The sequence below is a fragment of the Haemaphysalis longicornis genome, unplaced genomic scaffold (genome assembly GCF_048455015.1).
Source record: "Haemaphysalis longicornis isolate Haplotype H1 unplaced genomic scaffold, Haemaphysalis longicornis Haplotype H1 scaffold_14, whole genome shotgun sequence".
Lineage (NCBI taxonomy): Eukaryota > Metazoa > Arthropoda > Arachnida > Ixodida > Ixodidae > Haemaphysalis > Haemaphysalis longicornis.
This window is the reverse complement of record NW_027526245.1, coordinates 10,071,517-10,088,101: the sequence shown is the minus strand read 5'-3', so window position 1 is coordinate 10,088,101 and position 16,585 is coordinate 10,071,517.

Sequence of the window (16,585 nt, the reverse complement as noted above, 5' to 3'; positions counted from 1 at the left end):
CGGAGGTGTGTGAATGGCACTACAAGTCGTAAATGAATAGTGAAAACTCACGGGAAATCAAATCCAATATTTTTAAATGCACATGTCTCGGCATTAAAGGCCAACTGCACTCAAATTTTTCTTTGTCCAAATAAGCAGTCTAAGCTCTTAAAATCACCTTGGCGAAATCCTGAGCTTCGCAAGCACACTGCACACTAGGTACCATCGTTCAAAGTAGCTCCATGCAGACGACGTTTGCACCTGGCGGAGAGTTGCCGAAACAAGTTCCGAGCAGCCTGTGACGGAGGTTGGGGAACCTGTGCCGTGAAGCTCGCATTTCTCCGGCGACTTGCAGGGTGCTCCGCCAGGTGCAGGGATGTGCTCGCCCGGGGTTTCTCTGCTACACCAGCGCGCTGTACCGCCGTCGCCATCACATGTTTAAACTAACCGCATAGGCAGGCGTATCCGCCATTTTTTTTTCAATGTAAAAAAAAAGAAAGATGAGAAGCCTACAAACTATTCACACGCTTGCAAATGTCTTGGTGTTAGCAAACCTCTTTTTACTTAAAAATAAAATTTTTACTCAAAGATAAAAATAGCGCGAAATGAGCACATGCCTTACATTTGTCATTCCTATTGCATTTACCACAGAAAAAAAAAGATATTTTATAACTTTTTGGCCGCTTGCATCCTTCATCCAATATGGGCCATATTTGGGCTGGCCCAATGCCACCTCCATCCTTTAGACCTTTTCAAAAGTTTGACGACCTAAATAGAGTTGTTGTACACGCGGCTATAAACGCTTGTGTGACTTTTGCCTCACTCGCTAAGTGAGCCAAAATCAGCGTTTCTCTAAGTAACAAATACATCAGCACAAATATCGGCCGTCGTCTTCGTCAAATGGGAAAACTAACGAAACTTCTCCTCTCCTAAATAATAGACTAGATTTTTAAAAGTTCAATTCCCAAGTGAAGTATTTACTTTGAGCATTAGATTTAGTTTATTTGAAAGTAAAATGTTTTCAGCCGCACTTGTCTCTGGTTAAAGTAGAAAACAGTGGCAGATAGGAAATGTTTTCGTGCTTTAGTGCATCATTTAGTTGTGGAAGCTGGCTTATCGTTTTAGATCCGTTTTATAATTCGTTTCCCGATGGGCAGCAAGGCAAAAAATACTGGGTTGATATTAACGAAGCTGTTTGCACATAATGTATGGTAAAAATAGTGATCGATCACAGCCCGCGTGCGGTTTGTTCCCTTCAAAGAGAGAGACGTGATAGCTGAAGCGTCGGCTATAACAAAAGCTCCTTTTCGAAATCGTACGGGCAAGTAGCGTTGTAAATCAGGGTCCGCTTTTTTAGTAAAATATGCTGTTGGGCTAGTTGGTTCATTGCTTAAGGAAAATCGAGCGCTACAAACGAGGACAGAAAAAACGAAGAACGACGAGACAGATGCGCTACTAACAACTGATTTATTCCAAGGAAAGACAGCGATATAAGTACCTTGTCTACAAACGCACAAACATACACAAAGGATAATAGATCTGAAAAAGATACTATAAAAACAAAATAGCCACAGCTGAAGACAACAATCACACCTTTTTATCGCATGTTGTCTAGGATCCGGTACTCCTTCGAAAACAGGGATAGCGATGCTTCACTGATACAGCCTGCGCTGTTTTTTTTTGGATAAAATACGCTTCGCGCAGTTCTTGCGCCATGGTGTCACGACTCTTTCCGATAATGATTGTCTCTGTCAGTCTCGGAAGGCATCCTTTGCCACACTCGCGGCAGTGATGAGGCAAATGCGACCCGGTGCCATTCTTCATGGAAAGATCATGTTCCCTGAGGCGGTCATTTACGCATCGGCTGGTTTGTCTGATGTACACCTTACCGCAGAAGCAGTCATCGAAGTATCTCAGGAACACCTTGGGTATCGGCTAAAATAATTCCAATGCCTTGTTTTAAATTGCTTCCATTGTAATATTTGCAGTCGTGACTGAAACAGATGCTCCCCTAGCGGTACCGAAAACTTGCCTGTAGAATTCGCTTTTGTGTGAGAAGCAAGTGTTAGACAGGCAAAACCATAGCAAGGTGCAGAGCTCAGTGACATCGAACGGCGTGCGATACACTAATGTCATGTCCTTGTGGAGGAACTGCCTGGAAGTGGAGCCCTTGCTCGTGTCTTCAGAAAACGTGGTGTGCAGATCGCGCATATGCAAGCAAGCAAGCTCAAGGGTGACTTGCTTAACATAAAGGATCCTCCCTCGGACACGTTTCCCTGGTGTGGTCTACAAAATCCCATGCGCCGACTGCGAATCGGTATACATTGGTGAAAGCGGAAATTTCTGCCGGCGTCTTAAACAGCACAAAAATGACGTCACCAAGGGCCACACCGTGACGAATGCACTTGCAGAGCATGCCGAGAAGATGGGCCACAAGATAGAGTGGGACCACGCGCGCATCATAGCCACGGAGTGGAGTGGATAAACTTTATTAAGACGAGCTTCAGGTGCCCGCCAGGTGGGGGGCCTCCTGTAGTTTGGGAAGCCCTGGTCCGCGCTGGCTGCCCTAGCCCTCTCCACCAGGATACGCTGGACTGAGAGGTCGGAGCTGGCCAGCTGGTCCGCCCACTGCTCGTACGTTGGGTTAGGATTTGGGGTAAGAGATGGGGTTTTCTGACACTCCCATACCATGTGGTACAGGGTGCCTGGTTGGGGACAGAAATTACACGTTGAGTAGTAGAGGGTGGGGTACATGGCATGGAGGAAAGGCAGTCGCCTGTGCTCTGGATAAATGGGGATGTGGTGGCGGGAAGCGTCGTCGTTCGTGGCGGTAATGGGCGAGGATGTCCGCGTATGAATTCAGAGTAGCGGGCTTGGGAGAGCGAAGGGGCTGCGTGACTTCGCCTTCTTGAGAAACGGCCCGGTGTGTATGAACGCGGGCAGCGGCGTGTGCCGCCTCGTTCCCCTCGAAGGCCTCATGTCGGGGGGTCCAGATGATGTGCATTTCCGGGAGCTGGTGCACACTTTGCAGAATTTTTAAGGCCGTGGGTGTTATTCGACCTAGCAGGAAGTTGCGGCAGGCGGATTATAGTGAAGTAGTCGTTTCCAGTGGTGGCGGCTAGAGCGATGGCAAGTCCTTCTGCTGCCTCAATAGATGTCGTGTGTACTGTAGCGGCCGTCAGTTCTGCACTGTTGGCTCCGGTGACACTCACGGCATGTTCCGGTTGTTGGTGGTATGGAGAGGCATCCGTGTAACGAGTACAGGGAGAGTTGGGGAAGCGTTTTCTAAGGGCTCGTATCCGGGCTTCTCGGCGTGCCTTGTTATAGATGGGGTGCATATTTCTGGGAATGGGTGCGATTGTGATGTACTGTCGGATGGTTAGAGGGATGCGTTGCCTCTGTTCGCATTTTGGGGGAGGCCTGTAGCCGAGCCGGGTAAGTGTAGCCTAGCCGGTTGGCGTGAGCTTAAGTCGCGTGAATTGGGAGATGCGATGAGCTTCTTCCAGTTCCTCCCATGTATATGGACGCCGAGCTGTAGAAGTTTTCTTGTTGCTATTTTTGGAGGCAGTCCAAGGGCGGCCTCGTAGGCCTGGCGTATGGCGATGTTTAGCTTTTCTTTCTCTGCGGGTTTCAGGGCCAAATACGGTGGCGTAACCTGGCTAATAAGGAGGGCGTGAATGATGCGCAGGGTGTCAGCTTCTTGTAGCCCAAGTCGCTGATGGGAGATCCTGCGGATGAGGTGAATGAGCTGGTCAAGAGTCCGTTGCAAGGGAAGGATAGTCTGAGCGCCTGAGCCATCTTTTGGTATGGTGAGGCCTAATATGCGTAGGTGTGGGACATTGGGGACGCATTGCTCAATAATGGTAAGTTCTGGATCTGGTATGGGATCTGGACGCTTCTTATATGTCCTTTTGCACAGGGTTAGAAGGGCAGATTTTTTGGGGCACAATCGAGTCCTCGTGCTTTCAGGTATTGTTGGGTGACCTGAATGGCTGCTTGAAGTGCATCTTGCTGGTCGCCCGGAGATCCAGTGGGGACCCAGAGCGTTAGGTCGTCCGCGTATATTGCGTGGCGAAGATTCGGGATGGCTTTTAGTAGGGGTGGCAAGTCTTTCATTATGAGGTTGAATAGTATTTGGGATACTACCAACCCCTGCGGAGTGCCCTTTGGCAGGGTTTTAAATGCGTCGGATCGACGGTGCCCGATGCCCACTGTTGCTGTGTGCTGGGTTAGAAAGGAGACAAAGTATTGGAATGTGCGCTCGCCACAGTTTGTAGATGCGAGGCCTTGAAGGATGGCTTGGTGAGAAACGTTGTCGAATGCCCCCTTAATGTCAAGGGCCAAGATGGACCGCTTGCTGTGGCTATTAAAGTCCTCCAGCACTTACTCCTTAAGCTGAAGTAGTATGTCTTGGGTTGACAGATGTGGGCGGAAGCCGTACATCGTGTCAGGGAAGTAGCCGTTGTCTTCAACGTGGGGCGAGAGCCGGTTGTAAACCAGGTGTTCAAACAATTTGCCGACACATGAGGTCATAGAAATAGGCCTCAGATTCTTGGAGTTCAAGGGTTTGCCGGGCTTGGGGGTGAAAGTGACGTCTGCGTGTTTCCACTGTGGGGGCAAGGAACCCGCCAGCCAGCACTCATTGATGTAGACTAGAAGATTTTCTAGGACGGCATGGTCGAGGTTTCGCAATAATTTGTTAGGGATTTTGTCTCGACCCGGAGTGGTGTTTCGGGTGAGGTTGTACGCTGCCGCCTCGATTTCAGCAATGGAGAACGGCTCGTCCATTTTGGGATTCGGATCGCCTGTGTAGTCAGGTGCCTGGGTGGGTTGGACGCGAGGTGGGGGTGCCAAGGCTTGCTTAATAAGTTCGTCCAACAAGTCTTCTTCTGTGCCCGGGTAATTGTGGATTAATCGGCGAAGCTGGTCTGCTGCGACCGCCTTATATTCACCGGGGCCCATAAGGGAACGGAGCAGGTACCATGTGCGGCGGGTTCCCAGCGTTCCTTGCAGCTTGTTGCAGAACTGCGTCCAGTTGTGCTGGCTCAGCTCACGGGCGTACACTTCAGCTTCTGCCGTAATTTCCGCAATGCGGATCTTCAGCTTGCGGTTCGTCTTGTTCTTTTTCCACCGCCTGATTAGCCCTCTACGGGCGTCCCAGAGGTGGAGGAGATGGGCATCGATGGCTGGGTTATCCTGCGTAAGGGAAAATTCCTTGGCGTGTTTTCTTGCCTCTTGAATGAGCTTGGTAGTCCATTCCTCGAGACTGTTATCCGATCAGCGGGGGTGGTTTCTCGGAAGTTCTTCTAATTTGTTATGCACGCAGTGCCAATTTTTTGGCTGCTCGCTCTTTGATGGGAGATTTGTGACTGAATTATGTAGTGGTCGCCGGGAAAGAATTTCGCAACAAGGCTCAATCTTGAATCGCTAATAATTCAGACAACAAGAAACACAATCAACAGATCATCTGGCACTCTAAACCATGTGTACTCCCGTACATTACGTCATGCGCTCAACGCTACTTAGGAGCCTGCTGCTAAGCCATCAATCCATTATGAACAAGGGATCCATACGGATCCCGAAACGTCAATTTTGTTGCAACATTTATACAAATGCCTTTACCTGACCAGATGGCATTCCGTCGAACTCTCGACAAAGACAGAGATTGGCTTATAGATGACGCAGCTACACTCTCGCACCTACCGACAGTGCTACTTGGGAATGCCACATCAAAGGGAACATTAGGCGTCTCTCGCAGCAGAGCGCACATGCAGCAAGCTACTCTGTGAAGCACAGCTCAATGGGTAGGCCACGCATCACACATAAAACAGACACTGTATGTCACAGCTTTGCTTGTTAATCATCTGTACAGACTGCGTAGGTGAATTTTTTTGCCAATGCACTTAGTGAGAGATGTTGCTGTGCTTTGTTTGTGTGGGTGCTGCTACAATTGCTGAAGTTCTTAATGTGAATGTACTGAGTTATAGGAGTATGCATATGACTGAAGTTGTGTTTTTAAGGTTCGCATAATGCCACCTTTTTAAGGCTAGGACGCAGGCTCCTGCTTGTGATTCTTGCTTTTGATGTTTTGTACTTGCATATCTTTGTGGTGCAAACAAATAACCTTTGTTGCAAGTCAAGCACTTGTCGTGTCCTTCTTTCAGGCCTGTGGGCAGCAGAAATGCCACAAGGTGTAATATGCGCAGAATGTAGCTCACTCATTTCAAGGACGAAGAACTACACTGAACTTTTTCATGTTTCGACACTTTTTGCACCTCAAAGGTTGCTGCTATGCTTAAAAAGAGAGAAAGAGGAAGTAAATATATTGGGATGCAAAAGCGACATAGCACAGGAGCATAGTTCAGCACATCTGCCCAGGAGGGACCTAATGGATTTACGGTACAATACAGACGCCTAAAGAGACACTAAAGTGCAAAAGCAAGTTGGCCAGCATCAGTAATTACAGTGTTGTGAATACAAATAATATGGCACTTGCAGCAGCAGTACTTTATTAGTGCATGAAAATTCCCAAAGTGGCGTGAAAACAGGCACGGCTGCCCCATATATTGTTCTGCACGACAACTTGTGACATTACTAATTGCGGATGTCAAGACAAGACTGGTGGAACTAGTCGAAGCGTTGTTCTGAAGCAAACACTGATGCAGGGATATGAATGTGTGCAAGAACTTTTCCTGGTCTTGTGCTTCTTAAAAGACAAAAACCTCATCTAGCAAACATAAAATATGATGCCTCATCCCACGCTTTGTTGCAGTGTCGATTTCATCAGAATGTTTGGCCTTGCCTACAAGCACAGCCACAAAAATGCATGCATGTGGGTGCACTAGAGACTGTAGTACTGTACATTGCTAGTGACTTAGTGCATACAGATAAAACAGCTAGTGACAGCAGGAGAATATGAGCCAATCAGCAGGAAACAAGACGGCTGTGAAATGCTTTGATCAATGGCGCAGGCATGTTCGCGTAGCAGCTTTTCCTAGGTGGTGCCACTGCGGGCGTTCCTAGGGAACCTTTGCCGATGTCATAATGCCCTGCCAGCAAAGAGATGGGGCTGGGTGGCCTATTTTGCTGTACGTCGCCACACCAAGGTAGCATTAGGTAGAATGTAACAGAATGACAGAACGTAACTTTGAAAAGTGAAGGGCAATCAGAAAAGTTTTTAAGAAGGCGGTAACAACTGAATAGTCGGGCTTGGCTTGCTCTGGGCGCTTTGTGACGTGCTCTGATATGTTTCCAAAAAGCGAAAGAGAAAAAGCCAGTTCGATGAATAAAAGAAAAGGGTTTGAAAAATTGTGGTTTTTCTGGCAGACCAACTTTTACAGCCAGTTAAGCACTGTTAGCTGGCCTGCAGCAACACATGCATGTACACTTCACTCTTAAAAGAGTGTCTCGTGCACAAATTCAGCGTACAGCAGACCAATTGCAAAGCGTGGGTGTTAGCAAGTTTGTCACAGCCTTTGATGTGATGACTATTGCATTATAATGACCAGTTTCCCAAATATGCTTTCAGAAGTGACCATTTTTAAGCAATTCTGCTCTCACCATGTGAACTGCACGACAGGTGAAAACAATGGATACCGTGGCTGTAGCCAAAGAAAACGGGGGGCGAAATTTGATTAAGCACCGGACAACACATTTAGCAACGGAAGCACACACCAAAGGCCACAATGAAGACATGAGGAAACGTAGAGCGCTGAAGTTTACAAGACGACCACAGAATAAAGGGACAAACGAAATGGTTGGTGCGATTTGTTTGCTCCTTTATTCTGTGGTCGTCTTTTAAACTTCAGCGCTCTGCTTTTCCTCATGTCTTCATACCAACTAGCCCAACACCCAAGCTTTACTGAATAACACAATTAAAGGTCATCCTGCCTGATGGAGGCAACGCATGTGAGCAATAGTAAATCACTGAAGGACTCTGGCCAGTTATCATTCCGCCTGACTAAACTTTAGGGAGTTCCAATTGCCGTCTCGTCAGCACGGAACGCTAGAAAAAAAATATATCTGAAGCAACACGGTTGTCTGCACTATCGCAGAAACAATCAGGGCAATTTTCGGGCCAAAGGTTAAGCTCATTCCATGTAGGGTAAACGGTGCAGATCCACGTTTGACAAACAGCCGTTCCAACCACGCGGCGATTTGCGAACGGCCGAGGGCGTGAAATAGAGCAATAGTAAATCACTGAAGGACTCTGGAGAGTTATTATTCCGCCTGACGAAACTTTAGGGCGTCTCGTCAGCACGAAACGCTTGAAAAAAAAATATATCTGAAGCAACACGGTTGTTTGCACCCGTGGTCTGCACTATCGCAGAAACAATCAGGGCACAAAATGCAATTTTCGGGCCAAAGGTTAAGCTGATTCCATGTAGGGTAAACAGTGCAGATCCACGTTTGACAAACAGCCGTTCCAACCACGCGGCGGTTTGCGAACGCCTGAGGAGGCACTTTGAAATCCACAGCGGCGGGCAACACCTGACAATTAAAGGTTGACTTTATAACTTTTACAGCGGCGGTCGATCACCACAGGGTGAATGGTGTAGATCTAGATACACGCTCGAGAAACAACCGGTTGATATACACGGCGACTGGGAAACGGTTGAGGCACTTCGAAATCTACAGCAGCGGGCAACGCCTGAGAACGCGTAATCACGCACAGAGGCACGGTTGAATCACTTCACGTAAGAGCATGAGGAGCGGATGCGGTAGCGCACACTGTGTATTCAAACCACGACCGGCTGTCGTGACCCAAACCACGACCGGCTTGATCTAAACACTTGCCGCTTCACGTAAGTGCATAAGCGGCGGGAAACACCTGTTGAGAACGCGAAATCCAACACAGGCACGGTTGAAGCACTCGTAACTTCGTTAGAATATGAATGATTAGGCGTTCAATCCACAGCGCGGCCGTCGCAGAAAGCGAAATACAACATGCCGATTGAAGCACTTCACGTAACATGAGCACAGGCTAGCGCAGAGGGCACAGCTCCGGCGGCTCCGGCAGGTCCCAGAGCGCAGGGAGTGTGCACAACAGCGGAAAAGCCAAGCGCCCTTCGCCTTTGCCACTCGCACTCCTCCTTTTCTCCCTTTCGCGTCTGAGCGTCCGGGCAATTTATTTCACGCGCCCCGGATGCCACTGTGGCCCGGCAGCCAGTGGAGCCGCAGGTCGCCGCCTCGGGAGGCCACAGTGCGCAGTTAGATTGCAAGGGAGCGCTCCGGGTAGCCGCTGCTGTTGGTTGGTTGATCGGCCGCGTGCAGCCGCAGCAGGGCAGTCCTGGAGTCCGTGAGGATGACCGCCCCGGGGTGGTTATGGGGCCCCCTTTCGAGGAGGAGGTCGGCGGCCAGGTGCAGCGCTACCAGCTCCGCCCGTGTGGAGGAAGTGGGGAAGGGCAGGCGGCAGCTCCGGCTGGCTCCCAGCTCAGGCACCTCGCACGCAGCCGCCCCCTGGCACGTCCGTGCCGTCCGTGAAGATATGCAGGTAGATGTCCAATTGCTGAGTGCCGCTCCGCGCGTTGCTTCGTCGTCGCGATAAATGAGATTCAATTGAACTATGTTCTTCGCGTCGCAGGCCGCTCATATTTCAGCCAGGGTATTCTGTTGACTGAAGGAAGCGAACTGTGCAATAATATTAACGCCGAAAATTGGTGTCAGTGCTCCTTTAATGTGGCTTATGCGATTAGACCGCAAACCAGTATACACACTCCCGATATCCTTAAAGCAACTGTGTGATCAATATATGATATAGGTAACAACTATATGATAAATGACGGGGTCTACGGGCTTTGGTTTCTTGCGTCTCAGCAATAGTAATGGTGCCGACATTTCACATGAGAGATAAAGCCATCAAACGTATTCTCGTTCATGAACTAAACGATATTGGCACTCGGAGTTAAAAAACGCTTTGATATGTCTTCACGTTAGAATTCGGTCGCTTTTTACCAATTTCACTACACAGAATGCTTTTTGAGATTATTTCTCTCCTTTTCGATGCCGTAATGCTTACCGAGACATGTTACAGTGATGCTAGACGTGAGGTTTAATTGGTCCTATATTAGTCTTTCCGTGTAAACTGGTATAACCGCTGTAGTGGTGGTTGTGGTGCTGCGAAAGAAGGCGTACGCCATGAGTTCCTAAATTCTTTTTGTGTAACTTGGGAAGAGTTTTACATTCTGGCGGTACTTTCAGGCAACACTGTCTATTATGTGTCTCATCGTCCGCCCAATGAAAATTTATAACCTTTCTTGTCTATATACGAACAGTTTTTCTTCGTTTCAAAGAACGAATTTGCTGAAATATCCGGCTGGGATTTTAACAATAATGTGTTGGTTGACTGCACTGTAAATATTACGATGAGGACATTGATAACGTCGCATGGGTGCTGTAAATGTATTTCCTCCCCAAAACGAATTACTGGAAATATCGAAAGCCTGCTAGCTTTATTTAAAACAATTTTCGAAACCCATTAGCTCACGGCTGATGCCTTATCACATGGTTTGAGTGACCACTTTGCGATATTTCCCCTATTTTAAAAACAAGTTTCCCAATTGAACAGAGACACAGCAATCGCAATTCAAAAAAATATACAGAAAGTAGACTAAAGGCTACTTTATAAAGGAAAGTCTAAACAAAAGTAGACGAAATATAAAGTTATATTTTTCTTGGCTTAAAATAGCACCGAATGCAAAATTTCCCTAACATCGCTGTGTAGACCAACTGTCTCAGATGTATAACAGCACTTTTTTTTGAAAAAGCCTAAAATATGTAGAAAAATTCGTAAACTTTGGATAACTCTTGAACTATATTGAAGAAAATTTCTGATAAGACAATATATCGAAACAAGCTAAACAAGAAACTAAAAGTTTGGATGGCACAGTATTTTAACGAGGAGTTTGTGAACTGTTCCCATAGAACTTACGTTGTATGAAAAACTAAACTGTACAATAAATCGTAAGAAATACAAACCAATTATTGAAAGACGGGCAATGACTGAAAACTGAATGAAATTTTATTGACGCAGGCAATATCAGAAAAACCAGGATGAATACTAAAGAAGATAAAGTTAAGTTAAGATCATGCATAAAAAAAGCTTCAAAGATCTCGCGTGTTCTATGGTCATCATAGCGCTTAAGAACATGACAATGCTTAAACAACGGCTCACATGGGGGCACGTTCGCGCACGAAGCAACATGCGTAGCAAGGCTGGGAGTGCATGAACACCCTCCCTCACGCACCGAGTGACATCCTCCTCTTTTACTCTTGAAGTGCACTTCTCACAAGAGACATTTCTACTTTGTCCAATTCAGGGTGAGGTCTAAACTTGGGTCCGAGGCTGAGAGTACTTTCCCCTTTCGAAGGAAGGATTGTGCCATCACTCACATGGACAGCCTGGCCGGTCCTTCACCTCGGTATTTCGCGAATTCGTTCTCACCAGAGAGCTGCCAGCTGATGGGCATCTGAGATTCCTCGACTTGAGGCTGTGGATCAGCGAGGAACATGTGTGTTGGGGATGGGCGCCTAGAGCACAGAAGGCACTGCTGCTACACTCCTCAGCCCACTCCAAGCTCGTGAAACACAGAATGGCCACAGCCATTTAGAAGAACGGCCTATTCAAATCGTGTCATCATCAAATAGAGGCGATGTTCCTGAACCAAGTCAAGCGCCTACAAACATCCGGATACTCTGAGAACCTCATCCGCATCCTGTCAAACAAGTTGCTGACGAAAGAGCGGGTAGCAATGCATCCCAAGGCGCGCAAGATTAAGGGACTACGACGGTCATCACATACGTTCACGGCGTATCACACAAACAAAAAAATATTTCTTTTGCAGTGCGCAGCCAGAACTGGCGAAGACCGGAGATGCCGAGCATAACGCGTTCCGCTTCCCGCTAGCAGACGACGCTCGCTTTCCTAGCGCAACTCGCAACCGGAGCGCCGCGGTGGCGAGAGTCGCGGCCGGCCGCCTTCTCTCCACGGTCGCGGCGGGGAGATACGGAACTGAAACTAAAGCGTGGCAAACTGCTCGCATGGCGACGCAGTGAAACATCCCCCTCGCGAGGGGCACGATCAAATGCAGATCATTTCCGGGGCGGACGACGTTAAGTAGTTTGCGTTACGTTAATATTGTTGCTGACTGCTGACGAGAGAGCGCTTGTCAGCAGTAAAATTCAGAAGAACTCAGAAGAACCTAGGCTCAACGTCTGCAACAAGGGACCCACAAGGCGTTTTATTGAGTGTGCAACCAAAGCAGTGTACGAGATTTAACTTTCCTGTGGTGGCTCGTATATTGGACTAACGGGACGATGTGTGAATGACCATATTCGTGAACACGCTAACAACATCAAATCCAGTACCGGGAGTAACCTTGCCACACATGTTGCTTCGTGCGCGAACGTGCCCCCATGTGACCCGTTGTTTGGGCATTGTCATGTTCTTAAGCACAATGGTGACCAAAGAAAAGGCGAGATCTTTGAAGCCTTTTCTATGCATGAACGTGCGTGTGCATGCGTCAGCCAACTATCTGTGGACTAGTTGCCAGAGAGGATTGCTTATCTACAATCTAGTATGCCTACTGGTTGTTCTTATATTGCCTGCACGCAATAAAATTTCATTCAGTTGTCAGTCAGCGCCCGTGTTTGTCTTTTCTCGTCTTTCGTGCCGTTTTTTGCGTCGTTTTTTGAGCTGTTTTTTGCCTTCAGTATGAACCAACTAGCCCGTCTTCAGACTTTACTACAGTTTGACTACATTGGTTCGAAAATATCCGGAACTACCAAGCGAAATGAATTCAATAACTCTTTCATTTACCACTCACTTGCATACGTGCGCCTGAACCACTGATCTGCACGTGTTCGTATCAGCGTTGGCCAAAGAGGCACACTCACTCTGAGTGTGCTCCTTGCAGCCTGTGCACCTGTGTGGCTCTCGTCACCAACAAGCGGAGTTTAAAGGAAAACCCATGGAAACCCCGGCTTTATTTGGCAGCAGCCGTGGCTACGAGACATGCTTTCTAAGTCGGGTCTGCTCTATTTGCAGGTTGGTTGTGTGAAAATGCCTACTGTTGGTTATTGTTTTGCCACGACTGTTTCTCCCCAGCGTTTGTGGCGTTTTGGTGTTCATTTTCTGCGGTGCAATGCGCCATAACGCAGAGCTAGCTCACAAGATTGTGTCCCTTGAGGCATTGCTTGACAATAAGCAAGATGATTGATGTGCTTGCCTAAAAGAAAGTTTAAGACAAAAAAAAACCTGGGATCCGCCGAACACGTTAAGCTATCTGAGACTGTTGACTTTCAAATTACAGAATACGACTTGATTAAGGCGAAACAGGCGGGGCTGGTGACGTACCAAAACGAGCTTTGGCCGGGCAATGCACCTCTTCAAGTGTTATTGAACTAGAAAAGTATTCTAGAGTGAACAACATTGCGATAAAGGGAGTCCTTCTGACAGAAGGTGAAAACTGCCTGTACATCTTGCAGAGCGTGGCAAACGCTCTGGAGTGCCGTATTGAGGTAACTGACATTGACGTCGTGCATCGCGTCCCAACAATGGCGACAAACAAGAACGAAAAAACATAATCGTTCCTTTTTGCTTGCGGGAAAAAATGAACGACTTCCTCCCGAAGGGTCGCAAGGCAGGGATTTTCACTAGGAACATTGGTGTTTTTGGAAACATCGATGTGCCTGTCTTCATCAACGAGCACCTGACATTTGAAATACTGTTTTGAAAACCTCAAGCTTTTAAGAAGGAACACCACCGGCAATTTTCATGGATGGACCACCCTCGCTTCAAGGCTCTAAAAACCGAAGAAAGCAAGGGCTTTCGCACAGACAGAGAGAGGCACTTGAGGGTTTTCACATATTCCTCAGTCGTGTATCTTTCTGAGCTTTTCCTGGGAACCTGCAACCAATGACTTTGCTGTCACCCGATAATGTAAAATTGTGGTTGATCCCTCTTCCATTGGAACCGCTAAAACGCGAAACAGCAATGTGCCTTCTCAGGAGCAGCTGAATGTTTATTTGGCATCGATATCAACGTGCACATCGCTATTTATATTTCGGCGGTAGAGCACCGTTATACGCATGAACGTTAGACACGGGATTGCACGCGCCGGGGCATTGTGTAAATCCGACTGAAACCACAGGCGCTCGCAAACCGTTCGTGCGAACCAAACCAAACGGGTTCTCGGCGAATCGTATGGCGCACACTTAGTCCACTGCAGCAAAAGCAGCAGCAGACCGTGCACGAGCGCGACATTCATAAGTCGGCATTCATCTTATTCCGTGGTCGTTGACTTACCTGCTTCTTTACAGGTTACGCTGTGCTTTCCCCGCACACGTAGGCACTGGCATCGAGGCGTCAACTGTCGGTGCTCATTAGCCACATGATGCACTCTTTCGCTTCGTCTATCCTAGACGGCAGCCAAACCTGAATGGACGGATACAAGGCGCTTTCCTTATCCTGTTTACGCGTCTCTTCATAGCGCATTCAGGAGCATGTTTCGTACGTCTCATTGCGGCGAAAGAGTTCGTGGCTGAAATCCCGGCGAAGCCATGTCTAAGTTTTTCTGGCGATGTCATTTCGGTGACGGATATGACGTCAGTCAGATCTCGGTAGACCCCTACATCAAACACTTGCGTGTTACCATCTGTCCTTCGAACAACAAGCAGTCTTTAGTTCTTTCTATGATAAAATCAACATGAACTCCGACAAAGAAGAAGGAAGTGCAACACAAGGGGTCTATTCTATTCAGCCTGAACCTTTTGAACCATTTCACAGCGGTGCAAATTGTGTTCCGCCATAGGCGGAACCAGCCCTGCACTTTTTTGGTCTGCTTCTGCACCTCCTCGGCAGGGAGTGCAGGCAAAGCCGTGAACTCCTCCTGCACCCGTCGGCACCACCGGTAAATCAAACGGCGCGATTCAGGTGCCGCGAGCTGCACCACTGAAACGAAAGGCGAAGTGCTGCACCGCCTGAACTGGTTCGCGTGGTGCAGGTGAAACCAATAGACCCAAGGACAGCCGCTTGTCTAGCAAATGAATTTTATTATCAGGAAGTGTGAATATAAATACTCAATACAAACAATAAAGTAATAATAAGACAGTGTGCATGGTCGAAACAAGTTTACAAAGGTCACGGTGATACCACAAGTAGATATACACATGTTACAGTCAAGGCACACGCAAGTATGCAATCTCTTTAGGATGGAGACTCATGCTTGTTTGGCTTACACTCATCACCTCGTTCTGTTATGTGGAACGTTTCCATGATTTGGCGGATTGTTTGATCGCGGTGCCTAAATAAAATTTTAGTGGCAGGAAAATTAGGTTTCCATTGGATGCACTTACCACATTGCGAAGAAAGATGGGATGATACAGTTCCTTTGAATGGCAATTCATGTTCTCTAAAATGCCCGTTGATACAGCGGCCAGTTTGACCAACATAAGTTCAGCCACATGGTAAAGGAATGCTGTACACCGGACATGGGCCGCCGGACTTGTAAAAATCTTTAAAAAAATCCGGTGGCCGCAATATTGCAGAGGACACACAAAACCCCCTAAACGTTGCCGTCATTCCATGCATTTATGCAATCACGCACCGGCTAAAAAAAGTGGGCCATCGCTATAGAGTGCAAGTAGCTATCACGGCCCGCAGCAAGTTGCGTTCTGTATGTGGCAGGCTTGACAGAAAGCTAGAGCGGGGAAGTGATAAAAAAGGCGTTGGATGTGGTGTCAACCACAAGAACCGCTATGTCGCTTGCCCAACGCGAGTTGTGTACAGCATGCCTTTACCCTGCGGCCGAACTTATCTTGGACAAACTGGCCACTGTATCCACGTGCGTATGAGAGAACATGAATTGTTATTGAAAGGCCATTATCACCCCATCTTTCTTCGCATTGTGCTAAGTGCAGCCAATGCAAACCTAATTTTTCTGCCACTAACAATTATTTACGCACCTTGATCAAAGAACCCGCGAAATCATGGAGGCATTCCACATAGCAGAATCAGGTGATAAGTGTGTGAGCCAAACGAGCATGTGTCTCAATCCCAAAGAGATTGCATATCTGCGTGTGCGTTGACTGTAACATGTGTATATTGTCCAGAAGTAAAAGACGACGCAGTTTTCTTCAAGGAAAACAAGTTTATTGGAGTGAACTTGTGCTCCTCGAACAACTCAAAGAATACACAGTCGACGAAACAGCAGTCAAAAAAGGGACATGCGAAGGCAAGTGTCGAGAGCCGAATGCTTCCGCGTCTGATCTGTAGGCTTTTATTTTTCGGCGCGAGTGTTTCTGGAACCATCGATTTACATCAAGAATCTTGTAGATGAAAGATTAATACTCTGGGCTTGTGTCAATAGGGTGAAACAGTCTGCTTGTATGAAAGAGATATCCCGTGCGGCATGAAAATAAAGAATGGAAGACGCGCTTCGCTTGGAACGCAGATAACACAGCCGGGCGTGGCCCGGCAGTAAAAACAAACAATAAATAAACAATACATGGTTCGTGCATTACCCCCCCTGTAAGAGTGCTCGACACGAGCTAAAATAAAAGAGTCCAAACAAACAATAATAAAATGTCCGGCATCTTGAATTGTAAG